Raw genomic sequence first — 21,901 nt, 5'->3', positions numbered from 1 at the left:
AGTCCAGATGAAGCACGATCAACAGAGACCAGTTCAGGCTTGATAAATCAACGGACTTCCAGGTATAGCAAAATTACAGGTAAATGATTATGAAAATTCAGCAGGTAACTTAGCTGAAGCAAGATCACAGCAGTAGCCAGGAGTACGCAGGAACTATAGGTTAGTAGTGTGTCCAGGCATAAGACAGATATCAGGTAGGTTTCCAGAAGATAAGGTATAGGTGAGCAGCAGGGGCTGACTAAAACAAGGATATCCACAGAAACAGCAAATAACAAAGCAGGTAGTCCAGGGACAAACAAACATTAATGACCAGCACAGAAACCTTTGAGAAGCTGATATAAGTAATGAGTGACACAGGTGTGCAATAACAAGGAGAAGAGATTAACTCCTACCAATGAGTAGAAAAGTGTCCATAGGAGAAAAGCAACACTTATGGGAGCATAGAGTTACTGCATTCAGGAACAGGACAATGGCAGAGACCAACACAGAGTCCTAACATTACCCCTCCTTTAAACAGCGGATTCCAGACGCTTCCACAAAGGTTCCATTCAGGCGCTTTTCTTCTTCTGTTTTTACTTCTTCTGGGATCTTCTAGAAAAAAACATTGAGCCTTCTCTAATGGAGTGCAGACAAGATCCAATTCTTTGAAATCACAAGAAGAATGGGCAAGCTCATCAATGAAGTCTCTAGGGACATCAAATTTGGTTTCATAGTCTGAATCCCAACCTAAAGTCGGAACTGGACTATTTTATGACCAGATGATGAAACTGGCAACCAAAGTTGCTGTCTGTTGTGGCTGATGCACACTAGGAAGGACTTTTCCCTTCTGGTTAATTTTACTCTTTGCAGACATAAAAAGAAGGATTATATTTTTTACAAACTGCATTAACAAAATCTGTAGTGTTATGGATAATAGGATGATCGGAATTAAGAAGGGAGAAGACCCAAGTCTGTGACTCCGTTCTAAAACTCATGATTATTGAGCCTACTTGGTTAAATTGATCGGCAAAGTAAACTGGAGATTCTTGAAACTCTTTTATGGAAAGTTGAACACCGTATTAAACTGTTTGATATCTCCATCAAAGAAGCCTGGAGGAGAATCTTATGACTCAGAAGAAGCTTCTTGCCATTCTGGCTCAATAGCAGGCTCTGGGTGCTCTGGCTCAATAGCAGGCTGTGGGCGGTCTGGCTCAATAGCAGGCTCTGGGCGCTCTGGCTCAATAGCAGACACTGGAGAGTCCTCAACTTGGGCAGACTCTGGAGAGTTTCTGACTGGGACGGCAGAGCAGGAGTCCCAGACTGGGACGGCAAGTTGGGCACACCTGACGGAAAGGCCGGACTGGACAGCACTGTGAGAAGCCTCGGACAGGACAGCACCATGAGAAGCCTCGGACCGGATAAGGCCAGAAGGCAACTCAGGTTGAACCGCACTGTGTAGCAACTCGGGCTGAACGGAACTGTGTAGCACCTCAGGCTGAATCAAACTGTGTGACAACTCGGGATGAACCAAACTGTGTGACAACTCGGGATGAACCAAACTGTGTGACAACTCGGGCTGAACCAAACTGTGTGGCAACTCGGGCTGAACCAAACTGTGTGGCAACTCCGGCTGCACCGTCAGTAAAGTTTCTGGAGCAGATTGGAGGGACAGGGACCTCTCCAGGACAGACTGTAAGGCAGCGCCACCTCTGGAACGGACTGTAAGAGCAGTGCCCTCTCTGCAGCAGGCAAAATCTCTGGTGCAGAGCAAGAGGCTGGTAGCCTGAAACTGGAGATAAACGCTGGCAGCTTGAAACTGGAGGCAGAGGCTGGCAATGTGGAACTGGAGGCAGAGGCTGCCAAAGTGGAACTGGAGACAGAGGCTGCCAACGTGGAACTGGGGGCAGAGGCTGTCAATGTAGAACTGGAGGAAGAGACTGTCAACATGGAACTTAAGACAGAGGCTGGCACCTTGGAACAGGAGATAGCGGCTGACACCTTGAAACAGGAGACAGAGGCTGGCACCTCGGAACAGGAGAAAGTGGCTGGCACTTCAGAACAGGAGAAAGAGGCTGGAACCTCAGAACAGGAGACAGAGACTGGCAACGTGGAACTGGAGGCTGACACCTCGGAACAGGTGTCAGATGCTGGCACCTCTGAACAAGCAGCTGGAACTGGCACCTCAGGACTGGTTGCAGAAACTGGCACCTCAGGACTCGTGGCAGAACCTGGCATCTCAGGACTTGTGCCACAAACTGGCAACTCAGGACTGGTGGCAGAAACTGGCACCTTGAGACAGGCAACTGGAGCTGGCACCTTGAGACAGGCAACTGGGTCTGGCACCTTGAGGCAAGTGGCTGGAACTGGCACCTCGGGAACAGCTGCCAGAGCTGGCAGGCTAAGCCTCATCCTAGGGAGCAGAACAGGTTGAAATGTAGAAACGGGAAGTGAAGCACAAACAAATCAGGAATGAGGAGGAGAGTAAACAGAAGATGGTTCTGTACGCTGTTGTAGTCTGCGGAGTGGACAGTCTTGTAAAAAGTGTACATCATTGGCACAGTAAAGACAAAATTTGTTAGTCCCCTTGGTCCGCCGCTCCTCTTCGGTCAGATGGAGACCTGGACCACCTGCTACTCTGGAGTTTGTTACACAGTAGTTCTTAGTTAACTGCAAATTTGTAATTGCACTATTTAGAGATGCTGTTTGCACTGATTCAGCAGCAGACAAAGTCAGTTGCAACAAATCAACAGTATTTGAATTGTGAGAAACAAAGTCTGACAGTTTCCTGAGTGGGTCTGAAAGTAAAGCAGAAAACTGAGCCAGCTGTGAGCGTAACAAAATGATATCTGTTTGTGTGTACACACACACACAATCAATTTGTGTGTAAATACGGTCAGCCACTGTTAAAGATCTATATGCAAGTGCGATTGTTAGGTAGTGATAGGTCAAAGTATGTGAGGACCATCTCTGATGTGTTCAGTCTCTTTTTCTCTTGAAAAGCCTTTTCACAAGTTGTAGACCATTTCCATGTTGCTCCCTTGTGTAAGATATCATTCAATAAGTGTAATACTGGTGATATTTGAGGTAAACATTTGTGATAATAATTCATTAGAAATAGATAAAACTCAAATGGATTGTGGCTGTAGAGCTTGCAGCACTGCTTCACTTTTATCTTCAGACTTGTGCAGACGGGTTTTGTTAATTATATGTTCACAGTAAGAAATTTCTTCCATAAGAAATTTGCATTTATCTTGATTGGTTCGTGAGTACACTTTTAGGATTGTTTAAATGATCTTCGTCATCTTTTTGTGTAATGATAATATCATCGAGGAAGCATTCAGTAACACTTGATCCATGGTGCTTTACCAAACTGCTGGGACTAGTTTATTCCAAAGACAGGATGGTTGTATTGAAATAAACCTTTATGTGTATTGATTGCCAAGTATATCTTTGTGATGATTATGTAGTATATCTAAGGACTGATTGTTATATTCTGTTAAATTCATGTATCACGATGTATGTTTTATGTAACCTCTCAAAGTATGCTCCCTGACTGACCTAGGTGACCTCTGCAATTAAGAGTCTTTTGAAACTAGCCAGATAGGTAAGGGTCTCGGGGGGAAAGATTTGAGGCAAAAAAGTTGTAAACCCTGTATCCACTCAAGCAGAACAGAGATGGGAGATCCTCTGAGATGTCCAAACATATATCTTAGTGATAGATAATTTACTCCAAAAACTCTGTGTCTCTTTTGGGATTCAGTTTTTTTCAGTTAAGGAGCGAGTAAGAAATGGTTTTAAAACCCTTTGTTTCAAACATGAAATTGTCCATTTCTTGAGGAGAGTCTGTCAAGACTGAAATGTGCCAAAACTTCTCAATGTGTTTTCCTCACACGCCAATTCCTGAAACTTGTAAGTAGGGATTCAGGTTTTATTTCCTATTTTAATTTCTGAAACTCATTTGTGCATTTATTATGTGTCTGTTTATTACCTTTTTGTAAATAAGCCTTGGAAATATTTTTCAGATTAAACATATTTAATCTATCATATTTTGCTGTGATTCTTTATGAATTTACGACACCCAGGGAGGCTCATGCTACATAAGTATGTGGTTTAAGTGTGAAACATTAATAAGTGGTTCTGGTGAACGTAAGGACACTATAATAAATCCTTTGTGGTGGCAGAAAAGGTGTATTCATTGTTAAGTAACGGAGGTGACGCCAGTCGCGGTCAGCTGTTCAGATTGCTGTATCTGGGACAGGCTGGGCATTTGTGACAATCTTTGTCATAGATTCAACTTCCATTGGCAAAGCGTTCTCCTCCCAACAGAGCTGCAAAGATGTCCTCAAGTTTTGGTAGCAGATGTTGTACAGTGTGTAACACTGGATCAATCTTTGTTTTAAATTCTCTGCATGGGCGAATGCTTTCCACTTTACGTTTCTTCAATACTGGAACTATGGGCATGGCACACTCGCTCCATTCTACAGATGACAACACTCCTTATTTTTCTATTTTTTTCCCACTCTGTGTCAACCCTTGGACAAATAGCACATTGTACAGGTTGATATTGGAGAAATTTCTGAGTATCTTTTTTCTCTAATATAATGCAGGATTTAATTAATTTGAGTGTTCCAATCCTTTTTCAAACATAGGTAGCGCATCAGTTAACAAGTGAATTTATCTCATCATAGTAGCGTCACTATTTGACACTTTAGATGTTGACACCTTCAATGTTTTATTAGACTGAAAGGTAAGTTTGCCTTAACAATTCATGGCTAAACAATACTGGTATGTTATTTTGTAATACATATAGATATAATTGTGACTTTTTTCTTGGTATTTCACATGAACTTTAAATTTTTGTAGAGGAGACACTTTTTTTTTCCTGTATATGTCTTCAACAATACAGATATTTTTTGCAATGGAAATTCTGCAAACAACTTGTAATACAGTTTTGCTGTAATAGCTTAAAGAGCGGATCCTGTGTCCAGTTCCATTTTTAACTCCAGCCACTTCAGGGCAGATCCACATTACTTGGCGCACTGTCACCGATATATACTTTGAAATCCTTTTCTGTTTAGTGACTGTTAGTTGAGTCTGACTCATTTTCTGTCGCCTTGTGTACCTGTGAAGGTTTGTTTCGTTCACAGTGAGTTTGATTACCTTTTTGTACATTTTTTCTGACCTGCATACTGACCTGCATACTCTTTCAATAAGTCCCTCTTTATGACATTTCCTGCATTCTTTATCTTTAAACTTTCAGTGGCTGGCGTCAAGTAAGGTTTGCCCACATCGAAAACAAGACATTCTCTGTTTAAAAGATATTTTGTGTGTCATACATTCAAGCCTTTTTGTTGTAACCCTGAAGCATCCTTTGGTGCTGTCTCCATTGAAATTGCAATAAACACTACACAGTCTACTGATAACTCTGGTTCAGATGATAATCTATTTTGAAAATTTACACGGTGCATGCCACACCTCAGCCTGTGTCTTATTCCATCTGAAAGACTCACTAAATTGACAGTGTTCAGATAACATTCTCAAAGCTGATACATTACTATTATATATATGGACAGTGAGTGAGAGTGATGGCAATGACCAGCGCGAAGCAGATCTGAGCTCAAGTGAACAGGGCTAGGGAAGCAGGCCAAGAGATACAGAGGGTGATGGAATAGTGGAAGGAGAACACGAGGAAAGAGAGCACTGCTTGTGAGAGCTTACATTCTAAAGGAAAGAGGAGACACAAATAGGGTGGTATTGATTGAGGGGGTGGAGGTGAAAGCTGAGACAAGGGAGCTAGGAGAAAGGCTGATAGACTTGAATAAAGAAATGAGTATTAAGGGCATGCTTGAACCCTATGAGAGTTAGGGATACCTGATAGGGTGTGAAGATTGTTTCACAGCTTGGGTGTAGCCCGGGTAAAGTCTTGGAGGTGAGAGTGGGAAGAGGTAATCATTGAACTAGTGAGGCGGGGGTCATTGGAAGATCAGAAGAGGTGGCAAGGAGTGTGGGTAGAGATGAGGTTGGAGATGTATGGCAGAGGATTGATTGAAAGCTTTGAATGTGAGGAGGAGGTGTTTAAATTTAACTCTGTGATCCATGGGTAGCCAAAGTAGCGACTGTCAGAGACGGACTGCAGAGATAGAATGGTGGGAGTAAAAAATAAGGTGGGGAGCTGCATTGAGAAGAGACTTAAGAGGGGCAAGGTGGAGTCAGGATCTGGATTGCTTAGAGAGTGATTTGGCAGAATTGTAAGAGGCGAGTATGAACTTGAAGTGAAGGAAGTCATCATGAGTGAGTGACTTTCTCCAGAGCCATTCTGTACTATGGGAACATTTGTGAAGATATTGGGTAAGTTTAGAGTGCCAACTTTGGAGTTGAGGCGGGGACCGACGAAGCTTGATGGTGACAACCAGGGCGACAGTCAAGTGAAACTGTAAGGGTGTGATTATGTAAGGAGGCAGGCTGATTGGGGCAAGAAAGAGTGGTTTTAGGGAGATAGTTACATGTAAGTAGCATGCTCTAGGAGATGAAAGTTTACAAGATGATGAAGTTTGTAAAAGTTCCAATGAGTTCACAGTCAGGAATCAAAGACCAGCAGTGTGCCATCAGTGGTTCCAGTGGATCAGGAACCAGAGAGAAGCCGAATAGAATGCCAGGGATCAGGAACCAGAGTGCAGCTGAATACAATGCCAGGGATCAGGACCCATACTGCAGCCGAATACAATGCCAGGGATCAGGACCCATACTGCAGCCGAATACAATGGCAGGGATCAGGACCCATACTGCAGCCGAATACAATGGCAGGGATCAGGACCCATACTGCAGCCGAATACAATGGCAGGGATCAGGACCCATACTGCAGCCGAATACAATGCTAGGGATCAGGACCCATACTGCAGCCGAATACAATGCCAGGTATCAAAAACCAGAGAGCACAGTAATGAGGAAGCTTGCATATAACGCTATCACTGGCAAAGGTATGCAGGTAGGAGACGTCTTAAATAGTGCCATTCACCAATCAGCTTTTCCGAGGACGGCACACCTGCACTGCAGCTTAGGACTAATTGAAAGTAAGGATGCGGAAAACAGTTGTTCAGGGGCAACACACTGGCACAGACACTCAGGCTAAAAGCAAAAATACAGGGAACAACCAGCTGATCTCTAACAGAAGCCGGTACCTGTACTTAAACAAGAAGATACATGCAGAGTTTGACACAAACTCCGATTTCAGTAAACTTTTTTACTTATGCACATACCCACCAGTGTCGCTCTTCAAACTGATGTCCATCTGTGTGACGGTATGTTCATCTATCGCAATTGTTGCCTGTCGGTTTTTCAAACAGTCTGTATTTTCAGAATGCCGGGATTGACAGCCTTCGTATTTAATATGTCGTTCTAAGTCTTGTCAGGATTTTCTCATTCGCATATATAGTACCCCACCAGCATTCAAACAGGGGCATCCAACCTCTTTAGTGCCCTATAGCACTAGAATTATGCAATATTAATAAAACCAGAATATATTAGCTACCAAATACTGACACTCAAGAAGTGCAGAGAAGAATAATTCATGTTAAATAAAGGTTCACCATTGAAGGTCATGCTCACCATAAAGCCAATAGATAACATATCCTCTGCACTTTATTTATAATATATTAAGATATTTAAATGTGTCATAAATCATATACAATACTTGAAAGGGAAACAGTTTTAGCCATTAGCCCTGAGCTAAAGCTGAGATGAATGAATGTGAGAAAAAACTGCTCAGGGGAACAGGTTCAGCATGTTGAGAAACTTCCACATTTTTAAGGTAAAGGTAAAATACCCAAACAATGTTGTGAAAGGAAATGTAATGTGATCTACTATCAGTGTACTTCCATATCCCCTAGCAATGTTCACATCTTATCAAATGGTATTTCTGAGCTGCATATATTAATGTAAGATTGGCCATAAAGAAATCATTAGGAGTTACATAAAATAACTCTTTAATGACTGGAGGTATAATAAATGTCAATGATCACACCCAGTTTCAAATGTTTGTTATTTGTGTTTGTTCTATACCCAATGAACATGATCACAGGGTTTGAAGTGCTCAAACGTTTCTATCTTTATGACATGTTTGATGACCAAGACCTAGAGACATTTATACGTGTGACGTTAAACGGTAATTATACCGAGTATAGTACACTGTAGTGGAGAAAAATGTTGTAGAAAGCGTTGAAAAGTAATGATAATGTAGGGGAAGTATCGTCTGACCTTGGATGTCTTTATAAATAGTATGTACAGCATGTGCATATGTGTGTATTGAAAATCTGCGTCCGTACATAGAAGGACTGCCAATAGCCATTGGCTGCCTGGGAGTGACAAAGGAGAATTATAACTCCTACATTATAACTATGGATAGTGAATAAGTGCAAGTAGTGTATTTTGGGCCTGAAAGTTAAAACAATACATGTATGTAAATAAATGAGCCTATCAGGGAAAAACTTTCATGCCTGTGTTGCCTGTAAAACCTTTTGATAGCTTTTATCTCTTCTAACCCACATCCTAATAAAATATACATGATCAACTAACATATCTCTTGTACTTCAGAGTTTGTGCTATACATTCTCATTTGCCCATGTGGTTCAAATCCAGCAATACGCTCAGAATCATACTATCCGACCACAATACTTTCATCAGGCTTTCCAAAAGGCTTTGGATAAGCTAAAATAAACACCCATCCCTATGTCTTAGAGCAGTGTTAGTAGATCATACCGAAATTTCTCTCCACATACAAACTTTCGCTAGAAATTGACATATAAGCAAAACAATTGCCACCATTTTTTCCATGCAGGATTTATATTCTGGACAACATAAATATGGTCAAAATCACAAATGTGATGTGGTGATAACCACTTTTGTGATTTTGACCCTCTTTGTCAACATCTATCCAACTCACGATTTTTATGACCATGAATTATTCAAATATTAGTTAAAAATAAAAATGTATATAAAATTGGAAAGCAGCAGTAAAATGGTAATAAACATTATAGTCCCGATGGGTTACAAGTAAATTATTTGCCATGCTTTCATAAGTATAATTTCTAGACTGTCAAAGTCCAGCTGTCATTAAGTATTCCAGACAGACTATAGGATTATTCTAAAGTCATCCTGCAAATAAGAAAATCTAAACTTATTCTTAAGTAAATATTGCAGTTAGAAAACATAAAATCGCTGATCCAGTGTACATTGTACACAATAAAAGTACAATTTTATCATCTAAATTGCAAAATAGACAGAAAGTGCTAAAAAGCAGCCCCACAGCACAAATACTATTTGGTGACATCAGTCTTGCGCAAATGCATGTGGCTTAGTGTATCACCATATGCCAACTGCAGGGTGAAAAATGTGACTCCTTTAATGGGAGGAAATTGGTGAATCAGGGCATTCCTTGCTGCATGCAGGCCTTCTTTGCACCCAAATATATAAAATTAAAATGTTATGTTCCAGGATGAGTTATTTAAATGAGATTAAAAGAGGTAAAGATTTAGCGGGCATTCCCAGTTTACCCAGTGGCTGCAGCTCAGAGGAGGATGAGGTCAGTTGTTTGCCTATCCTGTCAGCAGGACAGCTTTTGCACCAACCAGACCATTTTATACAGGAAAGTGCATTTTATGTGCACAAATACCAATGTAACAAAAACATTCAAATTTAACATAATAACGTGTAATAGAGACAGACTTGATGTCCCCTTGATCTCATAACTTAGTACTTTCTTAACTTATTAAGATATAAATGAGGCTGCAACAAGCAGTATTATAGAATAAAACATGTAAAAATTGTAATTAATAAATTAATTTGAAGTGATAAAGCTAGTATGACTTTTGTATATGTTTATGAAATTTTTGCTGTGTCTGTATAATAGCAGGATTACTAATCAACCAAAGCAGAGGTGTAGGAATAGTCTGACAAGCAGAGACTTTCAGGTATATGAACCACTTCTCCTGTAATGTATACGAGAAGTCACGGAACATATATGGAACTAAGTGCCATACACAGATAATTTGTCTCATAGTTTCATTGCAACTTATTATACAATGTATTTATTTCTCCTGATAAAATCTAATGACATTATGTTCTCTGAGATCTGATTGTCTGAATGCTTTTAGCGGGATATTTTATAGTTGCCTACTCTCCCGGAATGTCCGGGACACTCACAAATTTTTGGGAGTTCTCTCGCACTCCCGGGAGAGCAGGACAACATCCCGGGTCCAGCTCTCCTTGTTTGTGAAGTGGGTGGGGGCGGGGTTAAATGCTTCATCCTGGCCTGCCCTCACCCACCGAATGGGCAAAGATTGCCAGGGGCGTGGCCTAACCACACAAGTCACGTGCCCAACATGGAGTCCCCTCCCGGACAGCTGACTGCAAAAGTTGGTAAGTATGGGCTATTTTAATACCTCATCACTCCAATGCACAGAGTGAGCAGCTGCATAGCTCATTCACATGCACAAATGGAAACTGGGATTACATATGAATGCTTATTGTTTTATAACTTACATAATTCATTATTTTACACAGCAACTTAAACACCTGGATAGCATACTGTACAGATCCATGTTAGTAACAGACTTACCTGCATGGTATTTCCATAGCAACAGATTGGTCTTTGCCTTTTACTAATAGGTTTCCATTCCACCTTCTCTCAGGGCTGTCACTTGTGTGGAAACTGCCCCTGTGAAAAACAGCAAAACGAAAGGATATAAAGTAACACCCGTATATTAACAAGATAAAACTATAGTTTGCTGTTGACTAAAAATAACACATAATATATTTAATGTTCATGCATTTTCATGCATTGATCATATATACTGTACATAACTAAATTGCACACAGGCTTTAGACTTGATTACACATGGACAGCAAAGGCGCAAAAACCTGTTACAAAAGGTTTACATTTCAGTGTCCTAGAAAAACTGTGTGACATAAATTATTTAAAAATGAAGGGTCATGTTTCAAAGGATGTGTAACCTAAACATTTATTGCAGTATGTAAAATAGTCCCACATCCGTCTTTTCAACAAATCGTCCTGCATCTATCAATTATCAGCTGCTCACAAAGGAAAAATAATAGACAAAACATTGGGTGAGGATACATGAGGAAAGTGAGAATAAGTAGAGAGAGTATATGTTGTGTGCTTGTTTGCTTATTCTTATATACATATGCATATGTTTTGTAACTAAAAGTATGCAGAGCCTTTCACGGAGGAGTAAAAATGAGAAGGTATACTAAAACACATAAAGATAATGAGAAACTATAATAAGTACAAAAATACTTGGCAAAAGGCCCCAGAGAGCTTAAAATCTAATGTGTACTGAATTCAGTTTTAAATTCAAAACACAGACTTTTTACATTGTACAGTAAGCTTGCACAGAGTTATGAATATCTTACCACAATAGAGCAATATCAATGTATTTATGTAACTTGCTTATTTATGTAATTTCTTATATGGCGAAATGCTTATCTTTAAATATATAGGGAGAAATGTTTTATGAAAAAAACGAGGAAGATGTTAACATTACTAGTCATGATTTTCAACTAACTTTCATGTCATTGGTTACAAGGGAGAAAGTGTAACTTTTTTAAAAAGCCAATCTTTCCTTTATAAGCTATTGAGCGACATTTCCCAGAATGATAGACTTGTTTAGACTATTCCCTGCAACCATAACATTTGCTTATGTTGTTTTTTATCAGATAAATGCATATGAAATAGATTTTTTGCAAAATATGAGCCAGACCATAGAAAAATTGCAACATTGGATAGAAACACAACTTCTACAAGAACTGAGTATTACTTATGATAGAGATATAAAATGACTTGAATATAGACCTGGGCTCATCATCTTAGAATAATCTGGAATCAAGTGTTGCTCATGATACAACATCTCCAGTCTGCCATTCATTCCAGATAAAAAGTAGACCTGTAATTTGGAATTCTATTGCCAGCATGAATGTTGTGATGACATTTATTTTATGTATAAATCATATGTATGTTCAATGTAATCTGACGCGACATATAGGCTGCTATATTATACTAGTGCCACTAACCTGACAAATATGTTTTTTACACACATGAAAAAAAATGCATAAATATATCCATAATTTTAAATTGATCATAATATTGTCTGAATACTTTTTTGTGCCTTTGATGTCTGTTTTTATCCAAGTTTAAAGTACATAACTTCAGAGCATTGAGTTGGATTCAGTATTAATTATTGCGTAAAGAAAAGAATGTGCATCTTTTGAGAATGTCTGCTAGTGAAAAAGCCTCCTGAACAAAATAATGAAAATAATTTTCCTTCCTTCACTATTCCATCAAATAGCTTTAAGAGAATAAGCAATACATACTGGGCACTAATTAAACATATCGTCATCATCATTTATTTATATAGCACCAGCAAATTCCGTAGCACTTTACAATTGAACATATGACAGTTTATTTATTCAATTTTTATTGTTCTTAGAAATGAAGAATTGCAATCTAAGGGCCTGATTAATAAAGGCTGATACATGCTGTATTTTGCGTAAAATCACTCTGCTCATGCCCAGAAACAAACCATAGGCCAGAGAACCCAGCAAAGTCCAATTAATCTTCGAGCGCAAAGGACTCTTACTACAGCCCACACTATCGGGGCAGAACGGCGAGGAGAATGGGCGTAAGCATGTAATCAATGTACAGTAAAGGCGTGCCAAGCTCGAATGTATGCAGCAGCTTCCGATTCAAGCTTAAGGCATCTCAAAGGCTTTGTTTTTCAGTCGTATCACTTGCACCCGCTACAGGTCTGGTGTAAGTGCTGATTACAGGTGATGCAGTCGGGTATGCATGCTAGAACATTTGCAATTAGTTGCAATTATAAAAATGCATTTTAGGTACAGTGGACATTAATAACATCCTAATAAAGGTATTTTATGGGGAAAAATGATTTAAAAAAAACTTAAATTTTTTTAATCTTTTGTCACTAATGACTCTATTATTAACAGGTAACATTAATTTAATAGGTTTATCCTTTGCATACTTTTGGGACTTTATATTCCACATACGCATTGGACATATTTTGCAGTTTATTGTCAGATATAGAGCGGACTTAGACCCGTGTTCATCAACAGACATATCTTTACATCTGCTCCTTGTTAATATGGACGTGTGTATGCTGGATTTATGTGCGTTTGTAAGAAACGCACAATATGTTTGTTTTGCATGCTTTAATAAATCAGGCCCTAAATGTTTATCTGCCCATATCCTAATTGCATATTTAAGAAATATTTTCAAAAAATGATTCTTCTGTGTGATAACCATTCTTAGCTATCAATTCAAAGTGAAGAAATTCAATGCTTTATGGTGTTTTATTTTAAACAAAAACCCATATGAACATACCATGTTTGCCACTAGTGTCTCAGATAACCGATGGGGTTAATAGAAACTATGTTTGAACTTGGGATATAAGTTAAGAACAAGACAAACTAATTTAAGTTACACTATTTAAACAAAGGAAACAATGTTTAAAAAACATGAAGGTCACTCTCACAGACATACAGTACTCGGCATGCCAGACCATAGCCAAGAGGCATGCAGACCCACATAGTAAGAACCGCAGACGGCAGTTAAACCTCAGCTACAGGTATGCAGCCAGATCGGAGGCAGACAAGGAAAACAGGTGTGTCAAGTTCAGGGTAATTCTCAGAGAGAAAGGGCTGTCATCACATTTCATCTAGAGAGACAAGGATGCAGAACAGCTTTCCCCTAACAACTTGTCACACTAAGTAAAGCAAACTGTCATTTCGGTTGATTTGTTACACTTTAAGTCTCTTCAGTGAAATGTATTACTTTTGAACTTCTACTTAGCTTTTCTATATGTCTAAAAAGGCAAAAACTGAACAATGACTATAGTACAATAAACACAGGACAAGAATTATAGGAAGCTTGCCTACAGCCACTTGCTACTAGTTATCAGCAAGCTTATAGGATGTCATGAACTCTTAGGAGGAGGAAGGTACCAGGGAAAAGACCACCAAAGGCATGGTGGGATGGTGAACTTTATTTTTTTATTATTGTTTTAAAAGTCAAATGATCCTTTACCACCATTCTTTCTGTGTTTATGAATGTAGGACCTACATATTAAGTAGCATTTTACAGAGAATATTTAAGGCTAAATTGAGTCTTTGTGGAGGTCTCTTGCTTTTCAGGATAATGATTGTAAAACTCTAGGGCACAGCACTCTGCAAGTTGTATTTCCTTTGTAGATTCTGTGACTTTCTCAAGTATACTTGAAAATCTACATTTTTGTTGGCCAGCGGGTGTAGCTACAATTGTCTCTGTCTTACATATTGTTATATAGATATTTCTGTGGAAGCAGCTTGAAGTTGTTCAATTAACATTGGATTTAGCTTGTGAATTGATTCAACAAAATTGGAATTGGTTTGCCATTTGCGCTTGTGACCCTATCTTCCTAGTTCATTAAGGATTTAATCTGCATGATAACACCATAAGCCTTCACCAATTTCGACAGTAGCCATGTATATATCGAAATTTCTAGTTGGTTTTTGATACATATTTTTGAATTGCTTGCTATGTACTTCTTTATGTACATCTGGGGGTAAATGTATCAATATGCGGGTTCTTCAACACCCGCGTGTTCAGCCTCTTCCGCGATTAAATTTCAAGTGGCACTGCATTGTAAAGGGAAGTTAACCCTTTACAATGCAGCGCCGCTTGAAATTTAATCGCGGAAGAGGCTGAACACGAGGGTGTTGAAGAACCCGCATATTGATACATTTACCCCCTGGTTTCAATGTCCCAATGAGATCTTAAGTTTGTGCTGAGGAGCTTGTTCAGCATTTCGATAAACAAACAAGAAATGGTCAATTTTGTGCATGTAGAGTAATTTGCTTGTGACTCATGTCATTGATACCTTTCTTAAATGTTTGAACAAATCTTTCAGCTGATCCATTTGTGGCTGGGTGATATGCTGCTGAAATGAAGTGCTTTATGCCATTATTTATTTGTGAATCTCTGCAACTCTTCTGAATTAGCTGATATCCATTATCACCACAGATTTGTTTAGGTAACCTATTCTGGAGAAAATGCTTATCAAATCAGCAATAGCCTTCTCAGACAACATAGACTTTATTTTGTGAACTTCAGGTCACTTAGAAAGTGCTTCCACTGCAATTAGAAACATGCGACCCATGAATGGACCCTTAAAATAAATATGAACTCTTTGCCATGGAGAGTAGGGCCATTCCAAAGACTGTAAAGGAGCTGGCGGAGGTGCATATTTAATCTATTGACATCCTTCACAGTCTGTAGCTATTGATTCAATATGATGATCGAATCCAGGCCACCATATATATCTACTAGCAAAGGCATTCATTTTCACTGGACCGAGATCACCTCTTGATAGGTAGTGATGGGTCAAAGTGCATGATGACCTTGCCTGGTGTGATTAACTTCTATGTCTTTTGCAGAAAAAAAAAAATCACAATTGTAGACCATTTCCATTGTGTTTTCAATGATCATTCAATGGATGTAGCATTGTTGATGTTTGAGGTAGAAATTTGTGATAACAATTCAATAGACCTAGATAAGGTCAAAAGATGGCAATGAATATTGTAGCAGAAAGATCAGATCCTGAACAATAGAATTATAACAGTATATTACAATGTAGTGGGTGCCCATGAGTCTTCCTCAGGTACCTTCACCTGTAAGGCCTTTAGTGGAAGTGAGCCCACTTATTACAAATATTCTCAAATTTTAAAATACAATTTCTACTGGTGTACACAAATTTCTCATGTCCCATCATTTCATTTATTAAAGTTATCCAGTCTCCCAGTCTAGGAGGAGAGGGAGTCATCCAAGATCTAGCTATGCATAATTTAGCAATCACCTTGTTTATTAAGCATAGCATGGTTGACTTATTTACCACATCTGTCAGCTTTAAGCCAAAAAAACACAAACCTGGAACCAAAAGAGGTTCTACCAATGCCAGATCTAGAAATGCACCTTATGACTTTTTCCCCAATCTTCTGCATTATAGGACACTCCCAACGTAGGTGCCAGAAAGTACACAGGGCAGAATGTACACAGGGCATTATTTTGGACAGAGTGGTCTCAACTACACCCTCATCTTCGAACTTAAGATATTCCATATGTATGAAACAAAATTTAATTTGCTGAAATTTGATGGATGAGGTAGATTTCCTGTGACTATGGATAATGGCATTCCACTTTTTATTTTGCATGCTTCTATACCCATCTCAGACTTGGTCCCATTTGGTCCTAAGGCACGACAAAGCATCTTTGTTTCCTTCTGATAGGAGTGCTTTTCCAGGGACTTTATTTATAAAGGAGGATTAACAAAGAAACTGAGCTCCCTATGGTGTGTCAAAGTTGTATGTAGCTAAAGGCATCCCATTACAGACACTGAATTCCTCCCTGCGTTCCTCAAATAACTTTAAAATATTACCTGTATATAGCTGTCTACAGAGACCACATTATGTTCAGCCTATCTAGCGCTACCCTCCAGTGAAACCAACTCTCAGTTGAAAGTACTGCCATAAAGGAGTATAAGGATCAATGGCTTAACCACCAAGGCATTTTTGTGCTAAGATCCAATCAAAAAATGGCATTCTGTCACCTGATCTTTTGTCCACTAACAGGGCCTGCAGAAGTAATTGCTGATTTAAGTCACATGTCGTGGCTGTGCTCTGGGCCTTTATGATACACTGTGGTGTTTTTACAATGGCTCCCACTTTACATGATTCACTGCTGACCTCCTGGCAATTCTTCATGCAGTAATTAATGTGATTGTATCCTCATCACCAGTTGTGATGTATGCAGTTTTGAATAAATATGCTGCACAGGCCGAAGAAGGGCAGGCAAGTTCAATTGTAAACCATGGCCCCAAATGTGGAGAAATGCAGTTTAAATCCTTTGTTGTGTTACATTCATCATCATCATCATCATTTATTTATATAGCGCCACTAATTCCACAGCGCTGAACAGAGATCTCATTCATATCAGTCCCTGCCCCATCGGAGCTTACAGTCTAAATTCCCTAATATAGACACACACAGACACAGACACAGACAGACAGAGAGGGAGACACTAGGGTCAATTTTAATAGCAGCCAGTATGTTTTTGGAGTGTGGGAGGAAACCGGAGCACCTGGAGGATACCCACGCAAACACAGGGAGAACATAGAAACTCCACACAGGTAAGGCCATGGTCGGGAATTGAACTCATGACCCCAGTGCTGTGAGGCTGAAGTGCTAACCACTTAGCCACCGTGCTGCCCATTCTTTTTTAATGTATACTTTACTTATTCACTGAAGAGTCATCCAGCTTGACAAGAGACTCCATCACAAATCAAGTGCATTTAAAAAGAAAATATTATTATAAAAAAGTTCCAGAATCATGGCTTACCATAAATCTAAACAAAATTTAACATCTACTAGATTATATAAAGAGATACTGTAATACAAGAAACAGTAAATATTCTAAAACCTATAAATTACAAATATAAAAGAATATACATATTGTATGAATGTGTTCATGTACTTTATAATTTGTTTAATTGATCTGTGGGGGTTCACTGCCATCATGAGTTGACCCCCAAATCTGGGGACCGCAGAGGGGCAGCACTGGAGAGCCTCCCAGTAGCACCAGATGGGACCTCTCAGGCGTCAAAGTGCCGCAGCATAGCTCATTAACAGGTCTCACTCCAAACCCTCGGGAGCCCAAGTCATATCAGTCTAGTCACACCTACACAAAGGAAATATCAAATAGATAAAGTAAAGTTTCCAGAATGACCCTCATGCACTGATATGAGGGGCAGCCTGAATTGATTAAAGGGGCAAGGTTTTACCCACACCAGCCATCTGTGTAAAGCTCTATATAAGAAAGGCTACTTCCACTTGTAGAAAGTATCTCAATACTTCAAGTAGTGTGTGTAAAAGGAACAGCTGTTATAAAAGCTATATGAGCAATAGAATCACTATTATAATCCTGCTTTGTTCCTGTCACCAACAAATTAAGCACACACATGAATTCATTTCCTCACTGTTCTGCATTGAGCCCAATGTCCTGCCTCAGCTCTCTGCCAGCGAACCTGCAATCCTGATCCAAAGTTGTTGGATCAGGGAAGCAACACTGGCCAGCTGGACATGTGTACATATTGCTAAACAGCCTGAGGGCTAATTAGTCAGTGGGTTATTATTTAGGCAGCCTCCGGGGATACTTGTAGGGCAGGGCTCTGATTGGCTGCTGTCTGTATTTAAGGCAGGGAGGGCTCAGTCTCCCTGTGGTTATAGCGTTCACAGTCTGTGCAGTTAGCTGTCCTGCTGTTTGTCTCCTAACTTTGGCTGACCTTCTGTTGTGACCTTTGCCTGTACCTTGACCTTGCCTGTTTCCCTTGTGACCATGACCTCTGCATGGATACCGATTTGCCTATCTGCTACGGACCTCTGACATCGGCCTGCCAATGACCACCCACTCCAGCCTGGGCTAGCGCCTCCGGTTCCATCTGCGCTATGGCCAACATACATGAGCTTTTACTACACTGATCTTAATACCTGGGAGCATCCAAGTAGGGCCGCAACTAGGGCTGTGTGACAAAGGCAACCGCCCAGGGTGCAATGCTGAAAGGGGGCACAATTTAGGAATATTTTAGGTTCATCTGGTTATAATTGAGGGCTAGGGGGGCGGCATTTGTCTTTCTCACCCCAGGCGCTAGAATTCTAAGATATGGCTCTGCATCCAAGTACCTGTGAACACATAAAGCTCAACTGGAAAGGCGGCTGCTAAAGGTGAAGACCTCAGCACTATCGGTTCTAAAAGCACACCTTGGTAGTCGTGAGCCTTAACATTATAACTGGCCTGTGGAGAGGATTATTCATGGATGATGGATGACAACAGGACGAATCCCTCTCCAGTCTTGACAGGACAAATCCAAACCTTGTCACAGATGGTCCTAGAAATCTCGTATCGCTAATCTGCACAAGAGGAAGCCTCTAGTACTTTGCAAGCCCAGCAAGCTCCCCTGGCACCTTCTGTGCAACCCAAGTTGAATCTGCCAGGCTGATTCTCTGGACAGAAAGCTTTATTCCGCAATTTTAAAGAAGGTTGTAAGCTCTATTTTCGGCTAAGACCCCGTTCTTCAGGTTCAGAGCAGCAAAGAGTCGGCATTATAATAACCCTCCTCCAAGGTGACCCCTAGTCCTAGGCGTTTAGTCTTGCTCCTGCGAGTAGTTCTTTACAGTCCATTGATGCATTCTTTAATGCCTTGGGCTTGCTTTGTGAGGATCTAGATCAGGGGGCCTCGGTCAAGGCTCACTTTAGGGCCTTGAAGCACGGTCGGTGCTCTGCTGAGGAATACTGTGCTAAATTTAGGCGATGGTCTACTGACATCGAATGGAACAATCCTGCATTGCGCAGTCAATTTTGCTTAGATTTGTCGGAGCAGATCAAAGACACTTTGGTAGAGTATCCTTCTTTTACATCTCTGGAAAATCTTCTGCAGCTCTCCATCAAAATTGACATACAGATCAAGGAGAGGAAGGCGGAAAAGGAGGTACCTTCCTGTTCACCATCTGTGTTTGTTCCTGCATCAATGGACACTGAAGATCCTATGCAATTAGGAGCCTACCGTCTTTCTGCAGAGGAAAAACCAGAAGACAGACCCAAAGTCTCTGTCTCTACGGTGGCATTTTCCCGTTCCTGCCCTAAGAAGTCGGAAAAAGAGTTGGTCTGGGGATTAAAGAGGAGGTCCACCTAGGTATGCAGATCATCTCCTCCAAAAATGCTGTTTTGGTTCTTGCACATATCTCTTTTGGTGCTCATTCCTTTGATATTTCGGCCTTTATAGATAGCGGTGCCGCTGGTAACTTTCTGAACATTGGATTTGCCAATTCTTCCAGGATTTCTTTGAAGAGTATCAGTACTGCTATTACTGTATGTGGCCACTCCCAGTGGGCAAGGTCTTGTGTGAAACAACCCCGCTACAGTTGACAGTAGTAACCCTTCACTCAGCTCTTCTACCTCATCAATTGCCCGTCTGTACCATTAATATTGGGTCATCCCTGGCTTCGCCTTCATAACCCTATAATAGTTTGGGCTCAAGGAGAAAATACCCTATGGAGCTCCTCGTGTTCTCAGACTTGTTTGCCCTTGCCCCTGGATTCTGCAACCTGCTTCCAAACTACTTCCTCTAAAAAAGAGGCTGACTCTCTGCCTCCACATCGGGGGGTAAATGCATCAAGCTGAGAGTTTTCCGGTGGGTTTGAAAAGTGGAAATGTTGCCTATAGCAACCAATCAGATTCTAGCTATCATTTTGTAGAATGTACTAAATAAATGATAGCTAGAATCTGATTTGTTCTTCAAACCCGCCGGAAAACTCTCAGCTTGATACATTTACCCCCGGGACTTTGATCGTGCCATCAAGTTAATTCCGGGTGCTAAATTACCAAAAGGAAGGTTGTATTCACTCTCTGGCCATCAAACTAGGGCCATGCAGGAATATGTCGAGGAAATTTAGAAAAAGGTTTAATTAGACCTTCAAAATCTCTGGTGGGAGCTGGATGTTTGCATTTGTATTGATTTCAGAGGCCTTAACAAAATTACTATAAAAAACACCTACCCATTTCCTCTCATCTAGGTCCTATTCGATCAAATGTGCTACCATCTTCACCAAAATTGATCTTCGCGGTGCATACACTCTCATCCGCATCAGAGAAGGTGATGAGTGGAAGACGGCTTTCAATACCCATTCCGGTCAGTATTTGGTTATGCCGTTCGGTCTTTGTAACGCACCAGCTGTCTTTCAAGACCTCATTAATGAAGTCCTCCGGAAGTTCCTCGATCAGTTTGTGGTCGTATACATGGATGACATATTAATATATTCCCACTCGTTGTCTCAATACAGACTCCATGACCAGTAGGTTCTCCATAAATTACGGGACCATTATCTTTTTGCCAAACTTGAAAGTGCAAGTTTAAAGTTCGGAAAGTATCATTCCCAAACCCAGTCCTCAGGGCTCCCTAACAGTGCAGGTTTTCTGGATCACATGTGACATAATTAGGACCACCTGTGGATCTGTTACAATGTGTCAGTCAGTAATGAATACACCTTTGCTCCAGCAAGGAGATATGGAAAACCTGCAATGTTGGGGAGCCCTGAGGTCTGGGTTTGGGAAACCCTGCTCTACTGGATTCTTAATGGATTCAAGCAAACTTCAGGCTATTCAGGATTGGGTGCGGCCCATTAATCTGAAAGCTGTCCAAAGGTTTCTGGGCTTCGCTAATTACTACCAAAGATTTATCCGTAACATTTCTGATTTTGTGGCCCCCCATTGTTGCCCTTACCCAGAGGGGGTTCAGATCCTGCAAATTAGTCATCAAAGGCTATCAATTCCTTTGAAGCCCTAAACAATTTTTTTTGGAATAAAATAAAAAAAACACCTTTGTTTTTCATTATTTCCTATTTAATATTATTTTTTTACTTTACACTTGAAGTTTTTTATCAAAGCATTCCCTATATTTAATTAACGGTATCTCCTATTGACATAATATACCATCCTATAAGCACATTAACCCAGAATATACTCCTTTACAGGTTAGTTTGATTGTGATTTGGAGTGTGCATATACTAAACTGATATTTAGAGAGTCTAATAAGAGGAAATAATATTACCCATGTACAACATATATAAGCAGCGGCGTAGTTTAGCAGGCTACTGCTATTTTTAACTGGATCATGCACAGGGCCACCAAGAGGAATTTTGGGCCCGGTACGGCAACTTCATGGGGCTCTCTTTAGGTGATTAGCATGTAAACTTAGCATGTAAAATTAGCATGTAAACTTGACGGCCATACCATTGGGGGCATGATTGT

Source organism: Mixophyes fleayi, chromosome 3, assembly GCF_038048845.1.
Source record: "Mixophyes fleayi isolate aMixFle1 chromosome 3, aMixFle1.hap1, whole genome shotgun sequence".
Lineage (NCBI taxonomy): Eukaryota > Metazoa > Chordata > Amphibia > Anura > Limnodynastidae > Mixophyes > Mixophyes fleayi.
The sequence above is the reverse complement of the archived record's forward strand: the minus strand, read 5'-3'. Positions refer to the sequence as shown.